The sequence below is a fragment of the Sminthopsis crassicaudata genome, chromosome 3 (genome assembly GCF_048593235.1).
Source record: "Sminthopsis crassicaudata isolate SCR6 chromosome 3, ASM4859323v1, whole genome shotgun sequence".
In the NCBI taxonomy this organism is placed as follows: Eukaryota; Metazoa; Chordata; class Mammalia; order Dasyuromorphia; family Dasyuridae; genus Sminthopsis; species Sminthopsis crassicaudata.
In genome coordinates this window covers 300,975,396-300,995,215 of record NC_133619.1, presented here as the reverse complement: position 1 = coordinate 300,995,215, position 19,820 = coordinate 300,975,396, and the positions used below count along the sequence as shown (strand labels likewise).

The 19,820-nt window shown below is 37.6% G+C and overlaps 1 protein-coding gene across 6 annotated transcripts in view; it reads right to left on the bottom strand.

Annotated features, from left to right (window-relative positions):
• The window catches only part of ST3GAL6 (ST3 beta-galactoside alpha-2,3-sialyltransferase 6), a 93,897-nt gene extending 79,390 nt beyond the window's left edge, over positions 1-14,507 (bottom strand). For 2 of the 6 annotated variants that reach the window (XM_074300996.1, XM_074300997.1), the window contains exon 1: positions 14,271-14,407. The gene's annotated coding sequence lies outside the window, so the exon portion shown is untranslated. Of the gene's footprint in view, positions 1-13,608; positions 13,766-13,885; positions 14,027-14,270 lie in introns of those variants that run through there. The other 4 variants (XM_074300993.1, XM_074300995.1, XM_074300994.1 and 1 more) reach the window with 4 other exon arrangements.
• Positions 14,508-19,820: the final 5,313 nt, after the last annotated feature.

Sequence of the window (19,820 nt, the reverse complement as noted above, 5' to 3'; positions counted from 1 at the left end):
AACATATTAGAGGAACAGAGGATAATCTACCTCTCAGACTTGTGGAGGAGGAAGGAATTTATGACCAGAGGAGAACTAGAGATCATTATTGATCACAAAATAGAAGATTTTGATTACATCAAACTAAAAAGTTTCTGTACAAATAATACTAATGCAAACAAGATTAGAAGGGAAGTAACAAATTGGGAAAATATTTTTAAAAACAAAGGTTCTGACAAAGGTCTCATTTCCAAAATATATAGAGAACTGACCCTATTTTATAAGAAACCGAACCATTCTCCAATTGATAAATGGTCAAAGGATATGAACAGACAATTCTCAGAGGAAGAAATTGAAACTATATCCACTCACATGAAAGAGTGTTCCAAATCACTACTGATCAGAGAAATGCAAATTAAGACCACTCTGAGATACCACTACACACCTGTCAGATTGGCTAAGATGACAGGAACAAATAACGATGAATGTTGGAGGGGATGTGGGAAAACTGGGACACTGATACATTGCTGGTGGAGTTGCGAAAGAATCCAGCCATTCTGGAGAGCAATCTGGAATTATGCCCAAAAAGTTATCAAACTGTGCATACCCTTTGACCCAGCAGCGCTACTACTGGGATTATATCCCAAAGAAATACTAAAGAGCGGAAAGAGACATATATGTGCCAAAATGTTTGTGGCAGCTCTTTTTGTTGTAGCTAGAAACTGGAAGATGAATGGATGTCCATCAGTTGGAGAATGGTTGGGTAAATTGTGGTATATGAAAGTTATGGAATATTATTGCTCTGTAAGAAATGACCAGCAGGAGGAATACAGAGAGGCCTGGAGAGACTTAAATCAACTGATGCTGAGTGAAATGAGCAGAACCAGAAGATCACTATACACTTCAACAACAATACTGTATGAGGATGTATTCTGATGGAAGTGGAAATCTTCAACATAAAGAAGATCCAACTCACTTCCAGTTGATCAATGATGGACAGAGGTAGCTACCCCAGAGAAGAAACACTGGGAAGTGAATGTAAATTGTTAGCACTAATATCTGTCTGCCCAGGTTGCATGTACCTTCGGATTCTAATGTTTATTGTGTAACAAGAAAATGATATTCACACACATGTATTGTACCTAGACTATATTGTAACACATGTAAAATGTATGGAATTGCCTGTCATCGGGGGGAGGGAATAGAGGGAGGGGGGGTAATTTGGAAAAATGAATACAAGGGATAATATTATAATATATATATATATATATATATATAATAAAAAAAAGTTATTTTCATATGATAATAATCATTAATAAACATTTAAATATCTAATATACCTAGAAATTCATTTTCTTAAAATCCTAAAATGCTATCTTTTTATGGTATTTTTTCTGACATCATGTTAATTATATTTTTTTTGGTATTTTAATAAAGACATTTTTTTTAAAAAGGTCAAAAAAAAAAGCTAATGAAACTAAAACTTAATTTTTAAAAAATTTACAACTAAACTTTAAAAATAAGGCTTAAAATACTTTTTTTTTTGTATAGTGACAACCAAAAATATAAACAGGTAAGTTTTTTTTTAAATCATCTTTATCATCAACTAGATAATTAGTTAACTCAAACTGACCAAACCAAATTAAAGCTTCTTTACCTTCCTATCTCAGAAGACAGAGTTTGGGAGAGAGGCTGACCTCCATTGTAATATCTACAATGTACTATATTACAATAGCTAAAATCTACAATTTCCATAAAAATATAAGACACAGAGGAATTCAATATTTTCTTCTAAAAGAAAAAAAGGATGAGGAAAGGAGGAAAAAGTACTTTAAGAAAGATGAATGGAGCCCATAGAAGGAGTCAGAAAGCATAGGAACATAAAGGAAGGAAAAACTCATTAAAAGAAAAAGAAGGACAAACAGAAAAATGAAAAACTTTACAGTAAGAACAAAGTTTGAAAAAATAAAGGATGGCTAAAAAGGGGGAGAAAACAATGAACAAGGATAGCAAGATGGACTGAAGCTCAACTGAAAGTTTGCAAAAGTCAGGAGTGAACCAAGGTTGCCCACTATCACCATTACTATTCAATATTGTATTAGAAATGCTAGCCTTGGCAATAACAGTCAAGAAAGATTAAAGGAATGAGTAGGTAATGAGAAAATCAAACTGTCACTCTTTGCAGATGATAGGATGGTATACTTAGAAAACCCCAGAGATTCTAATAAAAAGTTATTAGAAATAATTCACAACTTTAGCAAAGTTGCTGGATACAAAATAAATCCACATAAATCCTCAGCATTTTTATACATCACCAACAAAATGCAACAGCAAGAGATACAAAGAGAAATTCCATTCCAAACAAATGTTGAGAGTATAAAATATTTGGGAATTCATCTACCAAAGACAGCTGTATTAAAAATTTGCTAAATTCAAGTAAGAAAAAAAAAAAAAGAAAGTTTGCAAAGGGAGTGGGAATGAGAAAGGGAGAAAAAGGGAGATCACCAGCTTTATGTACCATAAAAGCAAATGGAAGCAGGGAAAGATCAAACTCGCATAAATTTGAGACAAGTGGAGAAATTTTGACAAAGTACAAGGAGCCAACAAGCTGGAAAAATGGTGAGACAGCACTAATTTCTTTTGGTTGGCTCTGGAGGAAGGGAGGCAGAGAAAGGCTGGTGAGAAGCAAGGTGCTCTGGAGCAGAAGTGGGAGCTGGGCTGTGAGCAAATACAGGCTTTCTATACATTCTTGCATACACGCCATTCCTTTTAACTAAGAGAGCAGAACAGATGCTTAAAATGTAAAGCCTCTTTTTAACCAAAAAAATAAAATAAAATAAAATAAAAATAGCCATGTGGTGTTTGTGATACACAGTAAACTTCAACATGCAGGCGTTTGGTTAAGAGACCTGGAATCTCATTGATGCACAGAATTCTTCATGAAGAAACTCCCTCTTTTGATGCAAATCAACAACTCTTCTACAAATATTTGTGCTATGAGTTGCCTAGCAGCCCTTGCTCAGAGTCACACATGCCAACTTCCTACCCACTACTCCCAAACATCCCCTCTTCTATTTTGATTATTAATAATAATGAGGAGTTCTACTGTTTCTTTGATGTCAAAAGACTCAAGGCTATCAGTCCCCTGTAAAGTTGGTAACCTGGGAAAAGCTGCTTTGTTCTAGTTAAAGCTCTGCCTAGGTATTAAATCATTATTCAGTAGACTATATCTCTCATTTTTTAAAGGAAACTCAATAATAAATATAATTTATTTAATAAGAAATAACTTTAACACAAACATTATTGAAATGCATCAAATGAGAAAATATTTGCATCTGGCATGTAGTAGGCACTTAATAAATTCTCATTCTCCCTACCTCTCCATTTCATAGAGACAAACCTATATAGTATAAGGATAATATAGGATTGGAAAGGTACTACACTATCTACTTATCTACTTCTGGTTTACAATTATTTTTTTCCTGAAGCCAAATTTCAAAAGTTTCCAAAATTTCTCTATGACGTGGGAAATGTCCTTAAAAATTTCCCGAGTCTTAAACTTATCCTATGTTGGCATATTGTTGGACTTGAGATGAAGAGAAACTTCTGATTCAAATACTGAAGGAATGTGTCTATAAAACTCACATCAAAATATTTCCCTGGTAGAAAAGCAATTACAGAATATGACGGCTAGAAAAGACCTTAGGAGCCATCTGGCCTTTCTATCTCATTTCCCAAGAAAAAAAGCCAAAATCTAGGGAAGTGATGCAATCATGAAGTTTTACAGGGAGTGAGGAGTTTTGTGTGTCCAAGTCCATTACCCTTTCCTAATCCCTAATCCCTAGTATTTCTTCCTAGAGCTATAACACATCACATCTTCCTGACAATAACCCACTCTCCTGTTCTCTTTCTGGAGCAGTACATACCCTAGGATACTTAGAAGAAAGTGTCTGCCCAGAGAAAAAGCATAACACAAAATCTCAGAGATAGAAAGGAATCTGAAAGTTACTTAATCAAACTCCCTCATTTTACAGACATAAAACTGTGACCTAAAAGAAATTAAGTGGCTAAGTGTTTATGGCAAAGTCAGGACCCAGAAGCTCTCTTATGTTGTGCTCCCCCCTTTATTTGGTCATTAACCCCTCTTTCGTATCCAGTAAAACCTATGAATCTTTTTTCAGAAAAACAGTCTTTAAAGGCAAAAAACAAAATACAGTACACATAGGATTATAAAGGAAACCAATTACTTTGGAATACAGTTATTAAACCATCTTACCCACAAGTTAAGAACCCTTGATCTAGAGCCTCTTTTAAATGGAAGATGTGTTATTTCTCAAGTATTTTTACAAGATTAGTCCTCAGTAACCAGGATGGCACAAGTCATCAGGGAGCTACCATGTCCATCTCCTGATTTCCTTCAAGTCTTGGAGAAAGTCCTACTTTCATCAATAAGTCTTTGCCAGTGCTCCTTAATGTAAATGCCTTGCCTCTAAGACTACTCCAACAAATCCCTTTCTATATTTTTATGTACACAATTATTGCTATGTTTTCCCCTATGAGAAAAGCTTCTTTAGAATAGGATTTAGGTTTGGTCTTTCTGGAGGTACTTAATAAATGCTAAATGATGGACTTTTATGTTCCCTTCCAGTTTTGTTATTCTATAATGCTAGGAATACAAACAGAAGCACTGCTTTTCTAAAATTGTAATCATTTTACTACAGTTTTAATTTATATTGTGAGGAGGCATAGATACAGATCTGACTTCAAGGCAAGGAGATTGGTTTTCCATTTCCTTTTCCAGCTCATTTTATATATGAGGAAACTAAAGCAAACGAAACTAAGTGACTTGCCTAGGTTCACACATCTAGAAAGTTTCTGAGGCCAAATTTGAACACTCAAGCTCTGCGCTCTATTCACTATACCACCTAGCTGCCCCTCAAACCAGGAAGTTCAAGTCCAGACTCCAACAAATACACACAATGGCGCCCAAGGCAAGTTCCTAAACCTTACATCTGTTACCTCCCAGTACCAGTGTCTGGCATGTCACAAGTGCTTAATAAATGCTTATTGGATTATATTTCAGTATTCATGCTTTAGGCAAGTCTCTAATATTAAGTTACACAGAAAGTAAAGGGAATTTGGTACTAAGAACCACAAATCCAGGCCCTCTCCTTTCAATTTAAGTAATAATTGTACAGTTACTATGACTTGTCGGGAGTATCAAAGAAGAGATTTCTGTTTAGTTATACGCTGAAGGAAGGCCCCTTCTGAAGGCCATTCCAATTGTGTTCTAACATCCACATATGGTCATCATCCTCTACATCCCCTTTCCCTAACTGTTGTTCTTTGTCCTTCCTTTTCAAAGGGAACCAATGACATCGCAACAGCTGTGCAGTCATCAGCCTCATTCTTTGGCCCAGTCATCCAAATCCAACAATCAGACAAAAGTCAGGATGATCGGTGGTGATTCAGGATATAGTGCACGAGCTTGTGTCCTCAATGGCTGACCAAGCTCTAAGTCCTCCCCAGCAGTAGCTTCAGTCCCCTTCATGGCCACTGGAACAAATGGTTCTCATCCACCCATTCCACCAAAAGTTTTCACAGAAGTGGAGTAGGTGTCCCTCTAACTTAGCAACAGGTTTGAAGCCTGTTAGTTATCCTCAACCTGGTTTAGTATAAGTAGTTATGTAGTTGCTGCACACAGCACAGCTCTGGATACCTAATACATAGTAGAGTGGCTTGACTGCAATAAGTATGTGTTTAAAAAGCAATTATATATTACTTTAAGCCTACAAGAAATGTGGTTATGATGTGTAGCATTAGCCCTGGATCAAATAAGCTCTGAAAAAGTTAAAATTCTAATTGTATGCCTCAAACTCATCTAACAATTTTTGTAGGCATAATGAATAAGGTAAGTGTTTTTAAAATTAACAAAATAGGTCATTTCAAATGGTGATTAAAAAATTTTCCAAGATGCAGGTAACATGATTGTTAGCCAAGTGAATCTGATATAGCATGATAATATAAGTAGCATTACTATAATTCATATCAAGTAAATATACAATCCATATGAGTTAATATGCAAGGATAATGATACTGATAATCATCAGGAGGGTGTGGGCATTAAATTGCTTTTTTGCTTAAGTGATAGGTATAGAATAGTCAGAGATAGCCAGTCCTACTCCCTAGGAGAATGGCAGTATGTAGAAACACAAAGAGCACTGAACTGGAAACCAAAAGGATTGACTGTTTAGGATCAAGAATTTCAAGCAGAAAGGAAAATTAGAATTCCTCTAATTTGAAGATTCTTCTCATCTATGCCATGTTGTGGATCTCTTTAGCCATTTGGTGATATTGAAGAACTTTTTTTCAGGATCACATTTTTACTTTATTAATTTGATTTTTCATTTTTAAAAAGACATTTTTAAAATTAAATTTTGAGTTCCAAATTCTCTCCTCTCCTACTCAGAAAAAAAAAATTTCCCCCCCCCCCAGGCTGGGGTTCAGTGACTTGCCCAAGGTCACACTAGGAAGTATTAAGTGTCTGAGACCAAATTTGAACTCGGGTCCTCCTGAATCCACTGCACCACGTAGCTGCCCCAGAAAAAAATGTTAAATGTGTAAAAAATGAAGTACATAAGATAACAAATGAAACCAATCATATTTAACTGATATTTATATATTTTTATGTAATTGATATATACACATATATCTTAAATTTTGGCTCCAAGATTTATTGCGTTTTCTTGAACTCAAAAGTATTATAGTATCATGGATAGAGTGCTGGGTTTGGAATTAGGAAGATCTGGGGTAAAAATTAAAGCTCAGGGCCCTTACTAATTTTAAGACCTGAAGCCAGCTGCCTAAACTCCAAGTGTTTCATGTAAATCCTTAAGTAGTAAATGTCAGTAAAGTGCAGAGTCAAGTTACAATATTAAGCAAGAGAATTCCAAAACCCTAGCTGAGAAAAAGACCATCCTTTCCACGTTTAAGAAATTTTGAGCAAAACGTTCAATTTTTCTGAGCCTCAAATTTTTCTAAAGTGGATAAAACTACCTGTCCTATGTATAATGCAGGATTACTTAACTATGAGGAGCAAATGAAATAATATCCATTCAAATTCTCTGTAACTTTTAAAGTGATGTCCAAGTATAAAATATTATAGAAAAGAAGAGCCCACATAGGAATCATGTGGCCCACAGTGTTTGGATTCTCTGGTTTTATCCAAACATGTGGTAAAATCTCTAATGATCAGAAACATGAGTTAACTAGACAACAAGTTTCTGTATGACATTTAAGATTATATACATGCAATACCAATTTTTAAAGAATCGGAATACAAAATACACTTGGATTACACTAACCCCATAATGAACATAATTAATCTTTTTTTTTTCTGAGAATTTAGAAAGTACTTCAATATTATGAAGGTCTCAATGTCTTTGTATATCATCACAGAAATAATCCTGCAAATAAAAAGTTCATCTGGATACTAGATAAATGGGAGCTCACAGAATGTAAACAGAGTCATATTGTACAAGTATCATTCACCTCACAGAAACGGTTCCAGTAAAACTGACTGTAAAGTTAATCCTATTTTCTCATTAATGTCCATTATGAAAACCAGAGACAAATTTTATCAGAAAAGAAACTTCCCCACGACTCTGAAATCATTTTGGATTAATAAGGCATAAAGTCTTTTTCATAGCATGTTAGACTACATAATCCAGATAACCAGTAGTTCCCACACCATGGGCCTACTAAAAAATAAGAATTCCTCCCATGTTTAAAGATTATTTGCTAATTCAGTGCTTAAAGTTTGTATAATTTGGATATCTTCTTCTTCTCCACATATTATAATTACTAAAAATGTAGGCATAAAACAGTTAAGTTGACACTACCCAAATCTGAGATCCTATCATTAGGATTTTATTTCCCTTTACCAATTTAGACTAGTAAGTAGTCCATAACTTGCAGGTGTATATAAATATGTATATACACTCAAGAGTTCATGTGGCTTCACCAGAATCACTTTATCCACTGTATAACATTGTCTCTCTGAATTAATATACACCTAGCAAGAGTCTCAGAATTTTTTCCTTAGAGGAGTATTTTGGGTTTTTTGGTTTTTTTTGAAATCAGAAGAACTTTATATGTGCATTATCAACAACTCCACCCCTCCTCAGCCAATATATGTGTTGATATGCCCAGTTCATTTCAATGGTTATGAATTTTCCTGATTCTGGGAAGGTTCATGTTTTCTAAATGTTCTAAATGTTTTCTAAATGTTCTAAGTGTTCTAAATGTTCCTGTCTCTATAATTGCTTGATTAAAAAGAATTTTGTTCAACAGTTGACTAGTTCTCACGTTTCAAACAATGCAAAAATAAATAACTATAAATACCAAGTTATTCCCTGGTCATGCAGGGTGACCTGTCCAAATGGAAGAAAGATCGTCAGACTATATAGATATTCTCCTAATATTTCTCTTTGTGGACCACATTATGTTGACTGCACGAAAATCTGGAATTAAAAGGACCTTTTCAATAAGATTCACTACTATTTAGAAGAGACCAATGAGCAACACACAAAGTTGGTGGGGGGGGGAAAGAGGATATTCATGTTATTTATCTCGGACAAGCAGTGCAGATTAACAATGAGTTCAGCTCAGAATTAAATGGGAGGAAGCAAGTTGACTTCCTTTTGGGAAACACCACTGCATTCAAACAATTCCAATTTTTTTTTTTTTTAACATCAGTATTTTCTTTCAATGATGTTATTTAGCCACAACTTCCAAAGGCTAAAGATTTCAAACAAGTAAAGGATAATAAAGAGGCACACTATGACCTAATCTGTCCAACTGTGACCTAATCTGTCCAACTGTGACCTCATTTGGGGTTTACTTGGCAAAGATACTGGAGTGGTTGGCTATTTCCTCATTCCAGTTCATTTTACAGGTATGGAAACTGAGGCAAACAGGATTAAGTGACTTGCTCAAGGTCACACAGCTAGTAAGGGTCTGAGGCCAGGCCCAGTACATTCTATCCACACCATTAATTGCCCATAACCTAAGTAAGTTATTGCATATTATAGCAATCACTTGTTATAGGAAATGTATGATCAAAAAATAAGGAAGACATACCAAGTAGTGAAACTAACGGATAATAAATGGAGTGCCCACTGCTAACCATAAATGTTAAAAGATTTAGAAAAAGGCCTCTAGTACATCATTAGTAGATTTTCTAGAGTTCTAAGACTTTTTTTGTGATATGGACTCCTTTGGCAAGCTAGTGAAACCTAGGAACCACTTCTCAGAAAAATGTTTTTTATCTTCACACACACACACACACACACACACACACACACACACACACACACACACACACACACATTTTTGTTCCAAAAATTTTTTTTATTTTCTAGCTTGAGACATTTTGTAGGTTTATAAATATTAATTGCTAACATTGATTTAGCTCTTTAAGATTTGCAAAGCTCTCTTAAGTATTTTGTCATTTTTATCCTCACAACAAACCATGAGAGGTAGGTGCTGTCATTATATCTATTTTACAGATGGGAAAACTAAGTGAGCCAGCCACAACATAAAACTGTTAAGTGTATGAGGCAATATTTGAACTTGGGTCTTTGTAACTCCAGCTCTAACACTTTTCCCACTTAATCTAATTTAACAAATTTCTTTTCAATTACAAGGTCAGCCATATATGTTTTTTCTAAATTCTTTTTTATGTCCATCAAAAATCAAATAAGATAGCTGGTTTTAGTTTGCTTAATTGGAAGAACTTTTCAATTCCATAGTGCAGAAAAAGTAATGTTTGAAGCATGGCAATCACTTATTCTTTTACACATAGGTCTCATATCATAATTTAACTTGATTATATATGAGCAGAGATTTAAAAATGGAAGGAACCTCAGAGGTAATTTGAGTGCAAATCTGTCATTTGGTCTAATATCACTTGCTGGCTTATATTAATTACATTATCAGGTTAGTTCTCCTCATGTTTCATGTGTGTTTTCTTAAAACAAGCCTAATACTATATTAGGTTCTTTGTCTCCCTCTCTCTGTATCTTTTTAACACTCAAAATATCCACTGAAAACTTGGAAGACTAGTTTCAATCTTTAGGAATTCATAGAAATTAAGTGACTTGCTCATGGTCACAAAACCTATATATATATATATATATATATATATATATATATATATATATATATATATATATATATATATATATATATATATATATATATATATCAGGAATTCATAGAAATTAAGTGACTTGCTCATGGTCACAAAACCTATATATATATATAGGTAGTGCCACTCCTTTTCTGACCACCTGTGACACCAAGCAAAAAGGAGACTGGACCCTTTCCTAACTGTAAATTGAGGTTGAATTTATTTGGGAAAAATATTTATTCATAAGAGATATTATTATATAGACATGACACAAACTAAATATTGCCTAGCAAAGTTCCTACATGGTGACTAGATAAGAATTGCTTATAATTAACATACAGATGTAGAGCCTAAGCTGGGCTAGCCTCTTCTTAATAAAGTACTTGAGCTTCTAAAGGTCTAAAGTATTGTACTTTTAAAAATGTAAATAATTTTCTTCAGACAAGCATGACACTATTTGTATGAAACTTATTTTTTAAATGTAAAAGTAAACTAACTCAGTTCTGAAGATTTGTGCACATTAAACTGTTCTTATATCTGATTACAAACACAATATCCAAACATATTAAAAATCTGATTTATTATGAACATTTTAGATTTAAATAGAATCATTAGAATGGTTAGAATCATTTGCTTTAGTAATTTTGCCAGCAGAAGGCAGAGAAATGACATGGTACTAAAAAAGTTTCTTAAAACCAAGTCAGTGCTATGCTCCACTTAAGAGTCAACTAAATATTTAAAGCAGAAGGGATGGAGATTGTAAAAAATAAGTTAAAAATCCCAGCCAGGAGGAAGCTAGGTGGCGCAGTAGATAGAACACCAGCCCTGAATTCAGGAGGACCAGAGTTCAAATCTAGTCTGACACTTAACACTGCCTATCTGTGTGACCCTGGGCAAGTCACTTAACCCCAGCCTCAGGGGAAAAAAGAAAAAAAAAAAAAAATCCCAGCCAGATGAGGAGGGTGAGATACAAAATGTGGCATATTATAGGAGAAAGCATTATGCATGAACAGGATTAAAGGATGGGAAATATATACTGCCATATCATATATCAAGAAGATCTTCAATTTTTAAAATTAAAAAATTTTACAGTTAATTTTCTCCTGCATTTTTCTACACTTCCAAATGCATTCTTCTGGGAACATTTTACCATTTACTTTTTTTGAATCTTAAGAATATTTGTTCCTTACTCTCAAAAAGTTATCAAACTGTGCATACCCTTTGACCCAGCAGTGTTACTACTGGGCTTATATCCCAAAGAGATCTTAAAGGGAGTATGTGCAAGAATGTTTGTGGCAGCCCTGTTTGTAGTGGCCAGAAACTGGAAACTCCTCGGATGCCCATCAATTGGAGATTGGCTGAATAAATTGTGGTATATGAATGTTATAGAATATTATTGTTCTGTAAGAAATGACCAGCAGGATGATTTCAGAAAGGCCTGGAGAGACTTACATGAACTGGTGCTGAGTGAAATGAGCAGGACCAGGAGATCATTATACACTTCAACAACAACACTATATGATGATCAGTTCTGATGGACGTGGCCCTTTTCAACAATGAGATGAACCAAATCAGTTCCAATAGAGCAGTAATGAACTGAACCAGCTACACCCAGCAAAAGAACTCTGGCTGATGATTATGAATCACTACATAGAATTCCCAATCCCTCTACTTTTGTCTGCCTGCATTTTGGGATTTCCTTCACAGGCTAATTGTACACTATTTCAAAGTCCGATTCTTTTTGTACAGCAAAACAACTGTTTGGACATGTATACATATATTGTATTTAATTTATACTTTAACACATTGAACATGTATTGGTCAACCTGCCATCTGGGAGCAGGGGGAAGGAGGGGAAAAATTAAAACAAAAGGCTTGGCAATTGTCAATGTAGTAAAATTACCCATGCATATATCTGGTAAATAAAAACTATTAAAAAAAAAAAAAAAAAAAGAATATTTGTTCCTAACGGGCCCAGTTAGTGCAAATGTATTATTCTCATCAACTCTTATTAGACAGTCTAAATGGTAGGCTCATTTTAATAATAATGTCTTAGAGACATTCCTCCCTGCTCCCCAGACAATAGAGATCTTTTTGCAGAAAATGTGGATTCTGTTGCTTATACATTAGTTTGTGCATAGTTCAGTATATCACTAATAAATTAAATTTGCATAGAAAATTTTTCCCCCTCCTAAACTTACAAATAAAAAGTTCTAATTATCTAAAGAGCCCTAAAAGTTACTTTACCTCTTCCACTCTAGATTACCTGAGGGTACCTATTTATTTTTATGGACATTGGTGTGAAAAGTCAAGGAATGCGTCAAGGCCTAGAAACAGAAAGCCAGTGTCAAACCTAGCTATTTTCTCCTAAAAATAAACAAGAGTTTTCCCAGCTACGCTGGGCCTTCCAGAATCTCAAAGCTTCACGTAAACCAATATGCCATTTCAATAATTATTTCAAGGAGAAAAGGCTCCAGAGAACGAGAACTACTGCAGTAGGACTTGGTTTTTGTATAAAAGGTTAATTTGGGCAGAGTTCTTGTAATAGGAGAATACAAATACAGCACATGAGATTAAAAACGGCGGTTCCATGGTTTCTAATATCCTGAGCAGATTTTTAGTGTTATCTGAGTTCTTCTGAAGCAAGAGTTATTTCTAAATTAGGGATATGAGGTTTGGGTTTCTGGAAATATCTATTTTCACTTAAACCACACACAGCAATAACAACTCGTAAGTTTCAAAATCCTGTTTTTTAATGAGGAAAAATGTTATGTCCTTTTCGGGTAACTGGATCGAGGCGGGGGTCCGGGCTTATTATCCAAAATAACCCCCGGTACAGCAGAAGCACAAGTTTTCCGCTTGGATTATAATTAGCCTCCCCGGAAAATTTGCATGACCCTTTTCACCGACTACCCAAATTATCGGGATCCCTTTGGTTTGTTTTCATTTTTGCAAGTCTAGTTACACTGTAACCGAGAGAATTCTTTGGGAAACTAAAAAACACAAGTTTTTTCTTTTAAAAAAAGATGACCTAATGCAGATAATGGTTCGGGACCGCGGAGCGGCCCCACAGTCCCAGAAGGCGTTTGCTAAGTCCTCGTCTCCCCTCAAGGTGAGAAGGGGGCTGTTACACGCCAGGAGGGAGTCTCCCCCTTCAGGGCGGCCCGGGTCAGTCTGGCCCGTTACTTCTGCTCTCCTACCCTGTCAGCAATTAAAACTCCCGCTCTACTCAAAGTTCACAGCCCTTCCCAGCGTCCCGGGACGGCGGCGGAGACGGGGTGTGGGGGGGTCCCTTCTTTTCTAGCCTCTCCCCCTCCTCAGCCGTGTGGGAAGCCACCCAGAGGCTCAGGTCGTCCGCCTCACAGCACGGACTTCAGGTTCCCGCAGTGGGAGTGGGGGAGGGGGAGGGGGAGGAGGAGGAGAAAAATCCCGCTTACCTCTCCCCGCCAAGACCCCAACAAGCTCGGGGGGGCCAGCTCTGTAAGGGGGACCGGCGGCTGCGGAGAGAGGGCGAGAGGCCCGAGTCCAAACGCTGCCGGGGGGCTTCCTCCCCTTAAAAAGCGGCGGCCTCTGAGGGAGAAGCCGCCGCCCCCAGGCAGCAGAGCCGCACGCTACGCACCCCCTGCCGGGAGGTTTGATTGACTGCATCTGAACGGAGGAGAAAGCCGGCGGGCTCGCTAAGCTACCTGACCAGCCCGCCGGCCGTTACCTCACCTTCCTTGGACTGCTCGACTTCTGCCGCCTCGGGGGACGCCAGGGGTGGAGGAATGGGTGGGCGGGAAGTCGGCGTGGGCCCCGGGCTCGCGTCCCGGGGAAACATCCAGCTCCTTCCCGAGGGTCTCAGGACCGCCCCGGCCTCCCTCGCGAGCTCCCCCGCAGGCCGCGCCCCCGCGTCGCACTGGGCCCCAGACCTTCCCCGCAGCCAGCCCTATTACTCCTCTGTGCCCTTGGGCGGCCCGGCCAGCGTTCGCATCTGTACGCTCCAGATGTGGCGAGGGGGCGCCGGCGGCTGTGCTCGCAGCTCTGGGCCGGGGGAGCCGACCTGCAGGCTAGGAAGGAGAAAAAGCAGCGCAGAGAGAGGAGGAGGGGGCTACAGTACCGTCATTCAGCTCTGGGGTGTTCTCTTCCCTTCTGCGCCACGGAAAAGTCGCCCGAGGGGAGAGCTGTCGGGAGGTGCGGGGCGCCTCGGGACGGAGGAAGGTCGGCCCCCTGACAGACACGGGGCAGACGGCGGCGTCGCCGGTCCGCGCGCTACGCGAGTGGGTTATCCGGACAAGGAGGCAGCCAGAGGCAGAGGAGGCTCTGCGCATCGGGGACTCTTTGGAGGCGTGAGCCTGGGGAAAGAGGGCGCTGTGCCCCGCCAAGCAGAAAAGGACTAGGCTGAGGAGCGCAGCCACGGTCCCGGGCCAAGGTCGCTCCCAATTCTGCACTTGCCTTCCCCCTCCCTCCCCCGGGTGCGGGGCAGTTGTGTAATAAATTTTAAATCCTACGGGCTCTTTTCCTGCGTAGTTGTTAGCCCTTCTCCGGGTAGAGGTTGAATGTTCTTCCAGGGTGAGGATGACCTAGAAAAGAGTTTCATCATCACTTAACTACGCCCCGCGTACTTAACAACAACAGCTTGTTTGCGGTCAAAACTTCTAAAAATACAGTCAACATGAGGGTGACAGAGATGGCCCCAGCGGGAGCTGCTGCCCCACATGCCAGCGTATCCTTGTTGTCATGGAATTTAGACTTTATAGATCCCATAGTTTAACCTTCCATAACCTGGGCCAGAGAATAAGGACGTGATAGTAACTGTTGTCCCGTGACCCCATCCGGGGTTGTCTTGGCAAAGAGACAAGTGGGGGGCCGTTTCTCTCTGCAACCCACATTTTACAGATGAGGAGATTGAGGCAGATTGGGTCATGTGACTTATCCAGGGTCACACAGCTAGGGAATAAATATGACATCAGGGAAGAGTCTTCCTGCCTGCAAGTCTATCCTAGGTGCCCCTTTGGAAATAAATAAATAAAGATGCGGCGTCCCCCACCCCACCACAATATGGGGGGGGGGGGGCAGATCTCATTCAAATTCTATTCTCTCCCTGCTTTCCCTACTCTTTAGTGTTAATCATTCACACTTGTGTGTGAGAATATCCCATTTCCATTTCCAAAGTCCTTTACAACCGTATGAAATAGATAATGCTAGCATTATTTTCTTTTTAAATACACGAGTAAGTTTAGACTTCAAAGAACTGCTCAATTCACAGGTCTGTGAAGTGAAGAAGGTGGGAATTAAACCAAAATCTGCTGTCTAAAAATCAAATGCACTCTCCACTACTCCTACACCGAATTGCTATTTAATTCTTTGTCTTTTTTTTTTTTTTTTAATAGTTTTTATTTACCAGATACATGCATGGGTAATTTTACAACACTGACAATCGCCAAATCTTTTGTTCCAATTTTTCCCCTCCCCCCCAGATGGCAGGTTGACCAATACATGTTCAATATGTTAGAGTATAAATTAAATACAATACATGTATACATGTCCAAACAGTTGTTTTGCTGAATAAAACGAATCGGACTTTGAAATAGTGTATGATTAACCTGTGTGATTCTTTCTCTTAATAAAGAAACACCATGAATCAAGTTTGTGTTCCTTCTGGAACATTGAGGAGATGGATTTCTCTTATTGGTGGTTTACACAAAAACTATACAAGGTCTTACCATGCTTTAAGACCAAATCTGTAGTTGTTGGAATTAGTCCTTTTTCTCCAGGAGGGAGTATACTCAAACCATCCTCCAAGAAGGGGCCTGCTAGCCTTTGCATTTTAAGGGGACTGGGGAACTCTTCTTGCTAATAATTACATAGTGTTTTCCATAGCTAACTTTGGAATCGTAATTTAAAGTTTACAGATATTTGCAAATATCTCTGTTACTCTCACAACAGCCTTGAGAGGTAGATGCTATTGTTATCCTTTTTTTAGATAAAGAAAAAACTGAGGCACAAAAAGAGTGACTTGACCATGGTTGCAGAGCCAGTAAGGATCTGAAGCTGGTTTTGAATTCAGGTCTTCCTGAGTCCAGGTTGAGGACTTTATCTAGTATCTGTAAAGAGAATAGTATGTATTTTGTCCCCAAACATACTGATATTAGTTTGCTAAAGGATTCCAACAGTTTCATCGAGGAGAAAGCCTCCTGCTTGTATTACTTCCACATCTAACAATTTCCATCACTCAGTCTACACACATCCCTTTTAAAATAGATACACACATCTGTCATTCCTTTCTCTAAGTAATATATTTTAAAATCAATAAAAAAAAAAAAAAAAACAGCACAGAGAACCTAAACAATGGCATGCCAAGTTCCCCTTCAAATAACATCAGTGTCCAAATGTGGGTGGGGAAATAGTTTTGTCTCAACCTTGTATGGTTGTATTGCAGTGCCTTGTTCATGAATCCTCCACATTACATCCTGTTGATTATTATATTTTTTTTTTCTTTCCTGAGGCTGGGATTAAGTGACTTGCCCAGGGCCACACAGCTAGGAAATGTTAAATGTCTGAGACCATATTTGAACTCAGGTCCTCCTGACTTCAGGGCTGGTGCTCTATCCACTGCGCCACCTAGCTGCCCTGATTATTATATTTTAGTCAGAGATATAAAAATGATTACACATTTATTACTATGTAAACAGAATGGTTTCTTCTGTGATTTCTAACAATAACAAACATTATAGACTAATATTACTTTTAATAAGGGATTTTGATTATTTTCATTCTAAAATTTTGCACAATCCTATTATTTCAAGAGTGGTAAAATAGAATTAAGCTTGGAAGAAATCATAAGATCTCAGATTCAGCTTTTTTGATTACTAGTAAAGCGAAGTTGACAGGAAAACAGTGATCCTGACTCCTTTACTATTATTTAAAGCCTTGGTAACTATATTTTCTTTCTTTTAGTTGAGTGTGTGTGTGTGTGTATGTAGAGAGTATTTTATGTAAGCTATATGTATAGATGTTAATTTGGTTATATCCGACTTTTGTGATCCCATTTGGGGTTTTCTTGGCAAAGACACTGCAGTGATTTGCCATTTCTTTCTCCATCATTTTACAAATGAGGAAACTGAGACAAACAGGGTAAAGTGACTTGCCCAGGATTACACAATTAACAAATATCTGAGGTAAAATTTGAAGTGGGGTTTTCCAAACTCCAGGCTTGGTGCTGTACCCACTGGGCACTCAACTCTATGTGTGTGTGTGATGTATGTATACATATATGCACAAATATACATATACATATATTAAAATTATTATTGTAAAATTTTAAGTTTATTAAGAATCATTTCATGTTCAGAAGTCCAAGAGTTGGCTGTGACATCTTGAAGAAGAATCCATGCTCCCTCTGCCTCCTTCACAAAGCTGATAAATGAAGTCTGAATTTAAAATTAGAAAGTTTACAGTGAATTAACACATAGAAAGGTTGGACCCATTCACAATTATCTTATAATCTAAAGTTAAACACTAAAGGTAAACATTTACTCTTCTGTAAGCTGAGTGGCAATATCTAAGATTTCTGTAATCTTTCTCTAAAGTGAAAGCAGAGGGAGACCTCAAGTCCTCTATTACTCTAGCAAGTCTAGGGGGAAATACATGTAGAATGCCAGCTAGATGGTCCAGTGGAGAGAATATGCTGGGCCTGAATCAAGAAAATCCAAGTTCAAAGCCTTCCTACAAACAGTTCTCTGTGAAGTAGGCTGGGCATGTAATTGTTCCTATTTTATAAATGTTTACAGATGAGGAAAGGGACTTAGAATTATTCTGCATGCATTTGGAAAGGCAACTGGGTAAACAATGGATAAAGTACCAGGCCCCAGATCCAAGAAAACCTGAGTTCAAATCCAAGCTCAGACAGTAGTTTTGTGACTGTGGGCAAGTGATTAAACTGTCAACTTCAGTATCCTCGGTTATAAAATGGGGATATTAAGAACATCTATCCAAGTGAGATAATTGTAAAATACTTAAAACAGTGCCTGATCACATACTAAGGACTTAAAAAAATGTTTATTCCTTCTCCTAATCTTGAAACTAGTAATATCTGGATCTAGGTTCTTCTCTTGACACATTATTAGGTTGTGTGATTGTGGACAATTTAATTTTTCTGAACTGGTTCACTTTCTAAGAATAAATTAGAGATGGATTGCTTTCCCCTAGGTGAAGAGAATTCCCACACAGAGGAACTTTTGACATATTCACTTTAAAAACCACATGGATATTCAGAAAAATTCAACTACTATCAAAATAAAGTAACAGTGTTTGACTATGCACTCAGTGCTAGAGGAGAAAACTTTGAGTCAAAGGAGATTATCACCTATGCTCTATCTGGGCTTTGCTAGTGTATTCCTGTATTAGGTAGAATAAAAGTATACAGTACTAGCTAAAATTTCAAGGTTTGCAAGGTTTACTTAATTTAACTTTGAAAAAGTTAATTTATTTGAAATTACATGAAGGAAAGGAGATTATAAAGAGGAAGGAAAGAAAAGAAAAGCAGGTCTCATTGGGCATAAGCCATTTTATGAGAGCCTCCCATAAGGGAGTTTTGTCATCCTGAAGTATCATCATTGAGTTGGAGCAGATGTTTACATTCATGGTAAATATATCTAAATTATAGCTTCTTTCTGGTCCAAGTGTGGCATAGTGTAGGGAAATGTTAGGCTGGGATTCATGAAGGACTAGATTTAAAACTTGAATCATTGTGTCTGACATTTATTGGTTTTATAGCCATGGACAAATAAAGTTAACCTTTCTCAACTTCAGTTTTCACATCTGTAAAATGGAGATGATAACATCTATCTTATAGGCTTGTTGTGAGGATAATATAAGGTAATGATTGTAAAGAAAAATGCTCTCTAAATGCCAATTATCATTGGAACAGAGACACCATGGCATAGTAGGTAGTGGGCGTTAGTGACCATGGGCAGGACCTATAACCTTGTCAAGCAATGAAGTTACAGATGAACTGTAGTACAGAGGAAAGAGAAAAGGCATCAGAGAAAGAAAGACTGTTCAAATCCTAGTTTGTTTAACTCCTGCCTGTAGATCCCTGTGCAAGTCACTTGAGCTGTGGGGACCTCATTTTTCTCATTTGATAAAATAAAGATGTACTATATGACCTCTTTCTCCAGCTAAACCCAAATCTATGATCTAATTATCTTTATTTTTTATTCAGAATTTTATAAATATCAACAAACATGAATATTTCTACATCCAAAGGAAAAAAAAAGAGGATTGTATGTGAACCTGATCACTATTACATATATTTCTGTTTTTTTTTTTTTAAGGGTATTTCTTATATTTCATACAGAAGTTCAACAACTCCTTGCTTGCCTGTGTAGGAGAGGAAGGATGTACCTCCCACTACTTCTTTGTTTTTTCACATCTTTGGCAGGGCTGGTAACTAGACTCAAACCCAGCAATCTTCCTCTTGCCACCAATCCTCCATAATGGGTCATTATGCTGTGCCAGGCAACATTCTCAGTGTGGACTTGTAAAGAAAGCTAAAAAACAGCCCCTGTTCTCAAGGAACTCAAGAATCTAATGGAATGAACAACATCCAAACAACTATGAATAAATTGGAGATAAACAGTAAAAAGAAGGTATAAGCATTGAAAGG